At 39.9% G+C, this 13,204-nt stretch overlaps 1 pseudogene; it reads left to right on the top strand.

Moving 5' to 3' along the window:
- Positions 1 to 10,705: 10,705 nt before the first annotated feature.
- On the top strand, positions 10,706 to 12,400 carry LOC103330064 (UDP-glycosyltransferase 708C1 pseudogene; annotated as a pseudogene).
- The last annotated feature ends 804 nt before the right edge of the window (positions 12,401 to 13,204 follow it).

The following is a 13,204-nucleotide window of genomic DNA, read 5'->3' as shown; positions in this document are numbered from 1 at the left end:
GCTGGATTTTTTGCTAGTAGAGAGGGCTTAGGCCTAGTTTGGGATTGCTGCCGCTTTAAATAAAAAAAAGATGCTTCTCTTGTGCTTTAAAAAGAATCAGCTGTAAAGTAAAACAGTTAAACGTTTGGTAAACTGTAATTTTAAAAGCTGCTTCCCACAAGATTTTTCAGTAACTTGAATTGTTTCATCTGGTACTTATACAGGATCATCAAAATCATCACCACTGTCGAGTAGAATATCATCACATTCGGATGAATCATGAGTTGGAAGTACACTAGATGAAGGTGCCCAAGCATGGTCACCAATGGTGGTGGTGTTCATGAACATTCTATCAAACTTCTCTTTCATATCAGGACTAATACCCTTTCTACGTAATTTTGCATATTTTGGATTTATATACAAATCAAAGAGAACAACATTAAAAACTATTACAAATGTTTCATTGTTATAATAAACAAACAACATTAAAAAATATTAATAACATACCTTAATCTTGTTATGCCACCATTCCTTAGAAGCATCAATAGTCCCAAGTTTGGAATTCCACCCAAGACCAGTTTCTTTTTCAATTAGTTCTTTCCATATTTTCCATTGTTCCTTAAGTGCATCCCACTTATTTTCAATTGTGATTTATCATACTCGACTCATGTCTCTTTACTCAAGCTAATCCTCACATTTTCCCATCCTTCTTTCTTAAAGTGAGTACCAGGATGATTACCTGCCTCCACCTCCTTGATACACAAGTCAAAAAATATTGTTGTATTATGATTATTCCATACAGCTGGAACTCGTGATCCACTAGCCACATCAGTATATAAATATATGTGCATGTCCTTATATAAATATGTATGTATTGGGAGACGAACATGTTATAGCAAATAATGTTTTTACTAAAAACATACATAGTGCCTAAGTAATTACCTATAGGAAAACTTGGGCAAAACTACATACATCAAAAGCAATACACCAAGTCGTACAAGATGATGACAAGGATTCAAACACACTCCCATATATTTTTCCCTTATTTTTTGGGTATGCAGTTTTGATATTTATTCACAAAAGATTAATGGAAGTCAAAGAAATAAAAGTTTGCAGAAAAACTAGTTTATCATAAAGGGAATTAAAAGAAAAATGGAGCTTGTCGTTGGGTGATGATATGAAGTTAATTGCACCAAAAAGGATCACAACCACAATGAGGAGATATGCACTGTGGACTCCACCTAGAATAAAACCACCAGCTATGAGCCCCATCACGATAAACTCTCAAGAAAATAAAAATAGTAGCTCAGATGGGTCTTCAATGGTGGCTAATAAAATTAATAGCTATGGGTCTTCAATGGTGTCCACACGAAAACTACCTGGCATGGACACCTTCATGCTTGAAGAAACCATGGACAACCAGTAGAAAAAATCTGGACGTATATAAAACCATGGACATATATAAAACCAATAGAAACCATGGACAACCAGTAGAAAAAATCTAGACGTATATAAAACCAGTAGAAACCATGAAGAACCAGTAGGTAATAAAAAAAAAAGAAAAAGAGCAGCACGTATATAAAAGTTTAAGAGATTGAAGAGATGGAAGAATCTACCTTGTGAAAGAGATTAGAGATTGAGCGAATGGTTGTCTCCAAACTTGGGAGGCTACGTGAAGATGAACTTTGGTGTCTGCAGATTTGAGAGAATGTGAGGATAAATTTCTAACCTAATAAGGGTATTTGTGGAATTGCGAAAATGTCGTTAAAAGGAGCACGCTGTTTCAATTGAAAGCAGCTTTAAAAAATAACCCCGAGGTTGCTTTTAAAAGCTGCTGTCAAAAGACCATTGCTTTTAAAATAAGCATGCTATTTTATTTTTATCAAACATCTTAAACTACTTAACTTTAAAGTTTAGCAAATTTTTGGCCAAAAAAAGCAATCTCAAATGGGGCCTAGGCAAGGAGACCCCATTTCCCCTACCTCTTTGTTATTGCAATGGAAATTTTTTCCTTAATTACAAAGAAAACTCTTTATGTGTTCATCCATGAACTTATCGTAAGGACTCTATTTGGTAGCTGCCTAACCCCTCGACGTTTCTTTCTTCCTCTGCTTGGGATATTATTTGGACCCCTCGTCCAAATGTTCCTTGGGCTTTGCTAGTTTGGCATAATGCCCTTATCCCATGAGCTAGTTTTGTGTTATGGTTGGCTATCCGGAGAAAGTTGTTGACTCTGGATCAGGTCAGTGAGTTTGCTCCTCAAACCAACCAGATGTGCGTTCTTTATTAGGTGGGCATGGTCTGATTCGGGCTGGTTTTTGTTCAAATTGAATCGAAACTCGTACTATTTACCCGGTTTGGTTTGATCCATTTTTAACAAAAAAAAATTATAAAACTATCCGGTTCGAGTTGAACCAGTTATAGTCCGATTTGGTTTTGAACCGGATTATTATTATTATTATTTCAAATTATTTTTTTATACAAATTTCAATTGAAAATTTATTTTTTTTGGCTTGAAAATAAACAAATTATCCAATTTGATACAAAAAGAAATATTGAGGCTAGAAAAAAAAGATGTTTTGAAATTGAGCTTGGGTAAATATTAGTTATGAGATTAAAAATATAGCATTGGATATAAATAAATATTAAAAATATATTATTTTTTTAATTTGGACGGTCATGTTCAGCCCAATTCGGTTTTTTGGGGTATAGAACCAATTCGATTAGGTTTTTTGAGTTGAGTTTGACTTTTTGATCAACACGATTTTTTTCGTTATTTCTGATCCAGTTTGATTCGGTTGATTGGTTCTTTGGGTCTGAGGCCCATCCTTATTCTCTATGGGATGGATGTGGAATCTCATGACCACTTATTTTTTGAATGCCAATTTTGTGAAGGGATTTGGAGGCTTGTTCTTCGTCACTGTGGGGTTCCGTGGTTAAACCCTCCATGGGCAGACCTAGTAAGGCACAATGAGATGCAGCTGCACCTCCCCTCTCCGAAAAACCATTATAGGTGCTTCAAATTACCCTTTTGCTCGACTGGTATACGTATTACCTTATTTCCATTTTCAACACTTAAGTAAATGTATTTGTCCTTTTACTTTTATTTATTTTTATATTACTTCATTTACTTAAGTTTACAATGTAAATAAGGAAGTACCCCCCATTTGAGTTCAAATAAAAAATACTAAAAAATCAAATTCCCACCAAATCAAAATATGAAAATTCAGTTTTAGTGCAAAATACGATTTAGGCTAAAAATAATGGCTCATTAAGTCAATATATACTTCATACTAAAATCCCATAAAGTCACAATTAAAGAAAGATAACTTTTTTATGCGCGCCTCACGCGACGACTATATTCTTCTCGATCTCGCCTACGCTGCGATCGTTTTCTTCTGTCGAAGCGCCAATTGCGTGGTTTCGGCAATTTCTCCGACATTTCTGGCTGTTTCCTTCTGATTTCCTGTTGGTTATGGCGGAAGGATCACCTGGAGCTCCCTTCAATCCTCATCGCTTGGCTGCGAAGTCGAGCATCAGAGAATGCTGAACCTGAGTGTGATATGGATGCTGATCTGGATTCACGGCTACCGATGCAGGTGACCAGACACCCATTGACGCTGAACAGGTATCTCGTTTTCACCTTGGTTCTGATAGTTTTCGATAAGCTTATGAATAAGGTGAATTTGACTAAGAATGTGGGTATAGATGTTAATTGTTTGGATGATGATTATGAGGATCTCAATGATAACGAGGATGTGGTTATTTCTCGGGGTGATCGAGGCCCTAGTATTCAATTTTCTGATAGGGCAATGGATAGGTTATGCCGACCTTGGAAGAATGCTCGATTATTAAGCTCTTGGGCAGGTCTCATACTTACAATTACTTACGTGATCGTTACACCAGAAATGGAGTCTGAAAGGGGAGTGGAAATTGATAGATTTGGTGAATGATTACTTTGTGGTTAAATTTGAGCTTGAGGAGGATTTAAATTTTGTTCTCACTGGTGGTCCTTGGATAATAGCTGGTCAATATTTAGTCATGCAAAAATGGAGGCCTGGCTTTTGTCCAGCTACTGCACACATAACTCGAATGGCTGTTTGGCTTCGTGTCTCGCTATTCAGCTTGAGTGTTTTGATGTTTGGTCGTTGAAACGAGTTGGGAATTTGTTGGGGAAATTGTTAAAGATTGATTCTCTTACCACTGCTCAAAATAGGGGCAAGTTTGCTCGGCTGTGTGTGGAATTAGATCTCACTAAGCCTTTAGATGCTTTCGTCCAAATCAACCAGAATTGGTATAATATAGAGTATGAGGGGCTGCCAGATATATGCTACCTATGTGGGAGGTATGGCCATAAACGAGAGAAGTGTGACTTGAATACTAAAGATGCTGAAACCGTTAATGGTGAGACTACTAGTGCCATGGGTGCTAATGTTGAGGGGAGTGTTTTGGTGGGAAGTAATAGGGCTCACTATGAGTCTGACCAGAGCTTGAGAGGGCCATGGATGAATGTTCCCCCTAGGCGTAGGCCTCAATCTAATTTTAAGGGAGTGGGAGGCAAGGATTCTGGGGTAAAAATTAAGGGCTCAAGGTTTGATGCTCTTAGGCAAGTGGATGAGAATTTTGGAAAGGATGAGGGGAACTCTGGTGAGTTTCTTAATCAGACTGGTAGCAGACCAGTGCAAGTGTCGTGGTGACTGATTTGAATATGGGAAATAAGGTTTGGACAAAATCTAAGGGTAAAAAGTCTGTTGCTAGGCAGGCTTTGGAGGATATTTCAAACAAGAGCTTGCCTGTGAAGAATCGTGTGAAGGAAAATTATCAGAATACTGGTGTGGCAACTAGAAATACATCTGGAAGTCGCCAAGCTGCTAGCGTGGCAAGTAGAAGTGCCGTTGGTATATCTGATTCTATAGGAATGGTGGGATTTCAAGGCAAGGAAAGTGTTGCTGCTAGTCCTCTACATGAGCAATTTGCGAGCTGGGGTGGCGGACAATTAGTTCAAAAGGAAAAGGGGTTGTATATCTTTGGGCATCAGCCACCCAATATAGGGGAGGTGGCTACTAGTAGGGATGAAAATTCTGGTTCTGACAGTGGATGATGAAGTGCTAATCCCTTCGACATGTTGAGGGTTTGGATCCCATAGAAAAAATGGACTTTTCGGAAGGACGCGTTAGTTCACATGGTGGACATTTGGCAAGTAATACTTCCACTTCTGCTGGGGGTATGACTTTTGAATCTTAATAAAAGGGTTTGAGCCCTCTCGGTTACTCTACTCTTTAATGGGTTTTTTTATGGATATTTGTTGTTGGAATGTTAGAGGAGCTGCGAGCTCCAAATTTAAGTCTAATGTGCTTGATTTGATTCTGCACTCATCGATTGGATATGCTTTTTCTTTGTGAGCCTCGGATAAGTGGAGAAAAGGCTATTTCTAGTTAAAACTCTCGGTTTTCCTTGCTTTGAAATTGTTGACGCTGTGGGGTTTTCCGGGGGTTTGTGGCTGTTATGGGATGATTCTAGAGTTCATGTAGAAGTTGTTGGCACCTCTGATCAAACGATTTCTGCTTGTGTGGCTCGCAATGGCCAAGACCCTTGGCTTTTTACTTGGTGTTTATGCTAGTCCTAATGCTGGCAAGCGAGGGAAAATGTGGGACTATCTCTCATTTGTTGCTGCAAGTCATAATATGCCTTGGTTGATTGCCGGGGATTTTAATGAGTTACTTGTTGCTGATGAGAAGTTTGGTGGAGTTTTAGAGTGCAAATCTAAAGGTTTTAGAAACTGGGTTGATGATAATGAGATGATTGATTTGGGTTATTCTGGACCTAAATTTACATGGAATAATAAGAGAGTCTATGCAAGGCTAGATCGAGCTATTTGTAATATGCAATGGAGAAGGTTATTTCCTGAGGCTAATGTTCAGCATTTGCCTAGGACTACCTCTGATCACAATCCAATTAAGATTAAGTTGAGCTCTCATTTTGTTGCTTCTCCGCACTTAAGGCCTTTTAGGTTTGAAGCAATGTGGATGCAGCATGAACAATTCAATGAGTTTATTTCTGATGTTTGGGGACAAGCTGCTGGATCAGCCTTGGATAAAACTTATCAGTTGGTTCAGCCGCTAAAAGATTGGAATGTTAATGTTTTTGGACATGTTAAGAAGCGGAAGGCCTGTTTGTTGGCTCGTCTTAATGGTATTCAAAAAGCTTTGTGCAGGGGCTCAAATACTTTTTTGAATAAATTGGAAATTTCTTTGATTGAGGAGTATAATTGTGTGCTGGAGCAAGAGGCTATGTTATGGAAACAAAAATCCAGATTACAGTGGCTTCAGGAAGGTGATCGAAACACCAAATTCTTTCATCTTACTACTATTATTAGGCGGCGGAGGAATAAAATAGAGAGATTAAAGAATAATGAGGGGGTTTGGGTTGAGGAAGCTCAAGACATTAAAGGTTTGGCTATGGCATATTTTGAGCAGTTGTTTTCTCAAGAATTTGTGGAGCACAGAGATCTGACTTTACCTAAGTTGTTCCCTGTTATTGATTCGGCTGATTTGGAGTTGCTTGAGAAGAATATTGAGGCATGGCTGAGATTAAGCGAAGTTTGTTTGGGATTGGAGGTTTGAAAGCTCCTGGTGTAGATGGGTTCCCAGCTTGTTTCTATCAAGCTCATTGGAATAAATGTGCTGATGATATTTTCGCTTTGGTGACTCAAGCTTTTCAGAATTGCAGCATCCCTGACAGGCTGAATTACACTTTAATAACTTTGGTGCCTAAAGTGCAAAGCCCCCAGTCTATGGTTCAGTTTAGGCCTATTAGCTTATGCTCTACTCTATACAAGGTCATCTCTAAAATCATTGTGGCTCGGTTAAGGCCTATTCTTCCTGATCTTATAAGTCCCAACCAAGTTAGTTTTATCCCTGGAAGACATATTACAGATAATATCCTTATTGCGCAGGAGTTAATGCATAAATTTAAGTTGTCTAAAGGGAAAAAAGGGTTTGTCGCTTGGAAAATAGACCTCTCTAAGGCATATGACAGGTTGAGTTGGCATTTTGTTGAGTATGTGCTTCTTGAATTAAGGCTGCCTGCTCCGTTTGTTAAGTTGATAATGAATCGTGTTCAACTGTGAGATATCGATTAATGTGAATGGGGAATTGACTACTCCTTTTAGTCCAATGAATGGTATTAGACAGGGAGATCCCTTATCTCCCTATCTTTTTGTTCTATGTATTGAAAAACTCTCTCATATTATTTGTGATGTTGTTGATAAGAAGAAGTGGCGGCCTGTGAAATCTTCTCAGTCTGGCCCTGCGATCTCCCACCTCTTTTTTGCTGATGATCTGGTGTTGTTTGCAGAGGCTAGTGCTAGCCAAGCTAAAATTATGAAGAGTTGTCTGGATCTGTTTTGCTCTGCTTCTGGACAAGTAGTCAATTTTGAAAAGTCTGCTGTCTTCTGCTCTCCTAACACTTGTAAAGAGGTTGCTAAGGAGATAAGTTTGATTTGTGGCTCTCCTCTTACTAATGACCTTGGTAAGTATCTAGGAATGCCTCTTTTGCATTCTAGAATCGGAAAACGCACTTATAGTTCTTTAGTTGATAAGGTGCATAAACGCTTAGCAGCTTGGAAGAGTAAGCTTCTTTCTTTAGCTGGAAGAGCCACTTTAATTCAAGCAGTTACAGCTTCTATCCCTATTTATGCTATGCAAACTACCAAACTACCTGTTAGTGTCTGTAATGATTTAGATCGGCTCAACCGTAATTTTTTCTGGGGTAGCAGTGAGAAGAAATATAAGATCCATCTTTGTCAATGGGATTTGGCTTGTAGGCCTAAAGGTAAAGGAGGTTTGGGGTTTAAAAAGACTGCTAGTATGAATCAGGCTCTACTTGCTAAGATTGGGTGGAGATTGCATTCTAAGGACAGTGGTTTATGGGCAAAAATTTATGAGGCTAAGTATCTTAAAGGGGCTTCTATTTTTGATATTTCTCTTGGAGCAAGGCAGGTTTGTTCCACTACTTGGAGGAGTGTTATACATGGTATCCAATTACTTATGCAAGGGATGTGTTGGAGAATAGGTCGGGGAGACAGTGTAAAATTTTGGGAGGATAATTGGGTTACTGATGCCCTTTAATACAGCTGGCTGGAGTTCTCACCATCCCCGATAGCAATTGTCCTGTTTCAAGTTTCTCTAAGAATGGCTGGTGGGACATTGACAAGTTGAGAGGTGTTCTTTGTGAAGATCTTGTTCAACAGGTCATTAGTGTTCCTGTGGGGTTTTTAGGCTCTTTACCTGATACTCAGATATGGAAGGGTAGTACTAATGGGGACTTTTCCGTTAAATCTGCTTATAGTTTATTCTTTGGAGGTTGTTCTACCCCTGACTCCTGCTGGAAGTCCTTGTGGAGTTTAAATGTTCCTCCTAAGTTGCAATATTTTATGTGGCTGGCTTCTCAAGGCAAAATCTTATCAAATGATCAGCGTGTTCGAAGGCAGTTGGCGTCTGACCCTTCATGTGGCTTTTGTTCTTGGCCTACTGATCAATCGCCTTCACATTCTCCGTGATTGTGAGCGTGCTCGATCTACGTGGAATGCTATTCTCCCTGCCTGTGCTCGTCATTTTTTCCATTTAGATGCTCAGCCTTGGATGAAGGTCAATATGCTCTCTAGAGAGAAATGGAATGGTGATGTTCCTTGGAGTACTGTTTTTGTGTTTACTTGTTGGCATCTATGGTGTTGGAGAAATAAGCATGTTTTTCAATGAGGATACAATCCTTTTTAGTCCAAGGCAAGTTATTTGTGGGGCTGCTCAGAGTGGATCAAGTCAACGTCTAATCTCACCGGGTAAATAAAGTTCAAATTCATGTTGCCGAGCTTCGGCCTGGACAGCCTTCAAGCTGAATGTGGATGGTTCAAGGAGAAGCGCTGGCTGCATTGGTGCTGGGGGAGTCATTCGTGACCCTTTTGGTGGCTGGGTAAGTGGTTTTGCTATTAATCTGGGAAAAGGTCAAGTTCTTGAGGCTGAGATATGGGGTCTCTTCTTTGGTTTGAAGTTAGCAATTGAGAAAGGCATCAGTAGTCTCATTATTGAGATGGACTCAGCTATTGCAGTAATCTCTGTCAGATTTCTTCCATGCTTTCTTTGCACCCTTTAGCTACTTTGGTTAGGAACTGCTGTGATCTTATGCAGCAGGTTTCAGGTGTGCTCTTCAGCATGTTTTTCGTGAGAAGAATATTGTTGCTGACCGGTTAGCGAATTGGAGTTATCAAGTGGATCTTGGGCTATGCGTGTTTGAGCAGGCTCCTAGTTGGTTAAGTGATTATCTTGTTGATGATCTGCTTGGAATTGTTCATTCTAGATTGGTCTGTTTAGACCAGGTTGTGTAGTCTGTTCTTGGGGCTTTGCCCCCTTTCTTAATAAAAAAAAATTCCATAAAGTCAAGTTTTCTTATTTGATGTGTAAGAAATAAAAGCCGCCAAAAATTATCTTGAGAAAATGATTATTCTGAAAAACTATTTTTCATACTTAATCAATATTGTACCTCTGCTAAAAAAGTTATGGATCCGCCAATGAAACCCTCCTTGGCCATCATTTATTGACTGAGAGCTCATCAAGCATAAACTAATCCAAACCAGTTGTAATTATTGCAGATTAACGTTGACTAATCATAGTAAGCTACAATCCAGATGAAGCAAAGGTTTCTAACATTGGATTAGATTCTGGTGAGATGCTGTTCTTCAGAGGGAACCAACCCAATATTTTAAAGTCTTTAGCAAGTCTTTCTTTATGCTAATTTTTAAATGCTAATTGCTTCTTTCTCCGATCACTTGCTTCAGAATGTTTGGTGAAAATTGTGAACAAGTGTTCAACTAACCCATTTGTCAGACTGGTTGCTATAAAATAAAAAATTAGAACCATCAGCATCATTTAAAGAAGGAAAATGCTTGGCTCCTGATATATCATGAGCAATTCCTCCTCAACGGCTAACATGGCTTCTTTACAAAACAACACTTGTCTTTTTTCTCTCAACCCCTTTAACTCAAGTGTTTTGCTGGTTTTTTAACTTGGGTAAGTTAAGGAGAGAGAGACGAAGGCGGGGGAGGTTGACTTGCAGGTTTTTTTTTCTTTAAAAAAAAGAAAAGATTTTTCGTGGTTGTTGAAGAAAGGAGGAGGAGAGGGAGAGGGAGAGGGAGAAGGAGGAGAAAACTTACATGCTAAATAGAGGTGAAACCAAAAAAATTTGCCGGTGCCGTTCTAGCCACACCAAGTCAGGCAAAAATGGAAAAAAAATATGGCCAGAGACACCATACTAAGCCAGCCAAAATGGAAATAAAATGAAGATCTATCTTCAGTTGATATGAGGATCGTGGAAAAAAAAAATTGGAAAAAAGGTTGTCTTTATTTCATCAAAATTCCTAAATTATAAGGAGAGAGGAAGAAAGAAGAAGGGAAAAACAAAAGAAATGGTTGAAGGGCGAAAGAGGAAAAAGAACGTTTTAATATTTTACTATTTTAACCTATATATTATATCTATTTCTGATAATAATATTACATATAGTAGCCTACCCAAGCCAAAGGCACCGCCCCTGCCTTCGTCTTTTCCCCCTTGGAACTAACCCAAGTCAAAGAAAACCAACACAAAAACACTTGAGTTAAAGGAGTTGAAAGAATAAAAGAGAAAATATAAAATAAAAAAACACGTGTTGTTTTGTAGAGAAGCCACGTTAGCCGTGAGGAGGAACGGCTCCTGACATATCAGGAGCCAAGCATTGTCCTTCAAAGAACCCAGAGGCCTCTATTTGGTGAATTTAAGAGGAGCGGCATTTGCTAGTGCGTTGACATCTTTACACATTTCATCGCCATGTCAAAAACCACAGCTTCTCCTCCTCACATAGCTCTGTTGCCAAGTGCTGGGATGGGTCATTTGACCCCCCTCCTCCGCCTTGCTTCCATGCTCTCCTCCAGAAGTTGTACCGTCACCTTGATCACTGCCTCCCCTTCTGTTTCTGCTGCAGAGTCTTCTCACATTTCTTTCTTTTTATCTCAGCATCCTCTGGTCAAGCACATTGAGTTTCAAGTCATTCCCTCCAAGCCCTACTCCAATCCCACCACTGACGACCCTTTCTTCCTCCAGTTTGAAGCCACCAACCGCTCTGTCCGTCTTCTTTACCCTTCCCTTGCTTCTGCGTCTCCACCAATCTCAGCCATCTTTTCTGACTTTGCAGTGGCTTCCAGTATTGCTCCGGTTGCTGCTGATCTTGGTATCCCCAATTACATCATCTCCACCACCTCTTGTAAGTTTTTCTGTCTCATGGCCTACCTTCCAGTCCTTCTATCCGACCCTTTGAGTTTTAGCAGCGGCCTCAGTGAAGTCAACATCCCAGGCATCACCCCATTGCCCCTACCAAGCATTCCTCCTCCATTCAAGAACCCAAGTCATCTTTTGACATCACTAATTGCTACAGATGCTCAAGCTCTCTCTAAGGCCAAAGGGATTCTAATGAACACTTTCGATGATTTTGAACCGGAAACTCTAGCTGCAATCAAAAGTGGCAGAGTTTTAGACAATCTCCCACCAATCCTCCCCATTGGACCATTAGAAACTTTTGAGCCCAAGAAAGAGCAGGACCAATCCTATCTGCCATGGCTAGACAGCCAACCAGCAGAGTCTGTAGTTTATGTGAGCTTTGGAAGCAGAACAGCCCTGTCCAGTGCTCAGATAAGAGAGCTGTCGAAAGGGTTGGAGAGAAGTGGATATAGATTTTTGTGGGTACTTAAAACAAGCAAAGTTGATAAAGATGATAAAGAAGAATTGAAAGATCTTCTGGAGGAGTCATTTTTGGACAGAACAAAGAACAAGGGAAGAGTAGTGAAGGGGTGGGTGAGCCAGCAAGACATTCTTGAACACCCTGCCATTGGCGGATTTCTCAATCACTGCGGGTGGAATTCAGTCATGGAAGCAGCCTGGAAGGGCATACCGATGCTGGCATGGCCGCAACACATGGATCAAAGTGTGAATGCAGAGGTTGTGGAGAAGGCAGGGCTGGGAATATGGGAGAGGAAATGGGGTTGGGGTCTTGAAGGGTTGGTGAGTGGTGAGGAGATAGGGAAAAAGATTGTGGAGCTAATGGAAGATGAGAAGCTGAGGGGTTTGGCCAGGAAGGTAGGGGAAAATGCTGGGAAGGCTACTGGTATTGGTGGGAAATCTGAGAAGGTGCTCACTGAAGTACTGGAATATCTTGAGAAGAGAATAACTGATGAGAAGTCCTTGGATTTGTGTATTTAATTTTAAGTATCATGTCAATTTCCAATCTCAAATTGGCAATATCTCAGATTTGGATGAGTAATTTTTAGCCTCAGAGCCCTCAAGCCTCTGAAGCAGCATCTCAATTTGTAGCTAAAAGAATTCTCAAAAACTTAAAGGATTTTCAGTATCCTTTGCTTGGTTAATTTCTTCCCGCTCTACTGCCCTTGGTTAATTCGCAAAGACTCATAGAAAGTTTGACAATAATAACTAACGCGCACAAATCCTGTTGCAATTGAATTGATAAGCAATTTTCACCTTTGCCACTAACAGATTGCTGGGGAGCTTAATACTACTGTTATCACCTTGGTGCCTACAGTGCCTTCGCCAAGCTCTATGGGTGATTACCGGCCAATCTCTTGCTGCAACACCATTTATAAAATAATCTCTAAGTTACTGGCAAGCCGTATAAAATCGGTTCTCCCTGCCATTATTGGCCTATCCCAGTCGGCTTTTGTGGCTGGGCGTCGCATTGGTGGTAATATTCTTCTTGTGCAGGAATTATTCAAGAACTACCACCGTGCTCCTGGGCCCCCTCGGTGTGCTAATAAGGTTGATATCCTCAAGGCGTATGACTCTTTGGATTGGAATTTTCTTTTACATGCTCTTGAGGCTTTTAACTTTCCGGAGCAATTTATTGGGTAGCTTATGAGTTGTGTTACTAATCCTAAGTTCTCTGTGGCTGTCAATGGTGAGCTTGCTAGATTTTTTGCTAGTAGAGAGGGCTTAGGCAAGGAGACCGCATTTCCCCCTACCTCTTTGTTATTGTAATGGAAATTTTTTCCTTAATTACAAAGAGCACATAAGGACTCTATTTGGTGGCTGCGTAACCCCTCGTGGTCGTTTGTATCTTTTTGTTCATATATTATTCACTTACCCCAAAAAAAATTGATAAGCAATTTTGATTTGGACATGTCAACGCTCT

This window comes from Prunus mume, linkage group LG4 (assembly GCF_029339155.1).
Source record: "Prunus mume cultivar Tortuosa linkage group LG4, ASM2933915v1, whole genome shotgun sequence".
Lineage (NCBI taxonomy): Eukaryota > Viridiplantae > Streptophyta > Magnoliopsida > Rosales > Rosaceae > Prunus > Prunus mume.
The sequence above is the reverse complement of the archived record's forward strand: the minus strand, read 5'-3'. Positions and strand labels throughout refer to the sequence as shown.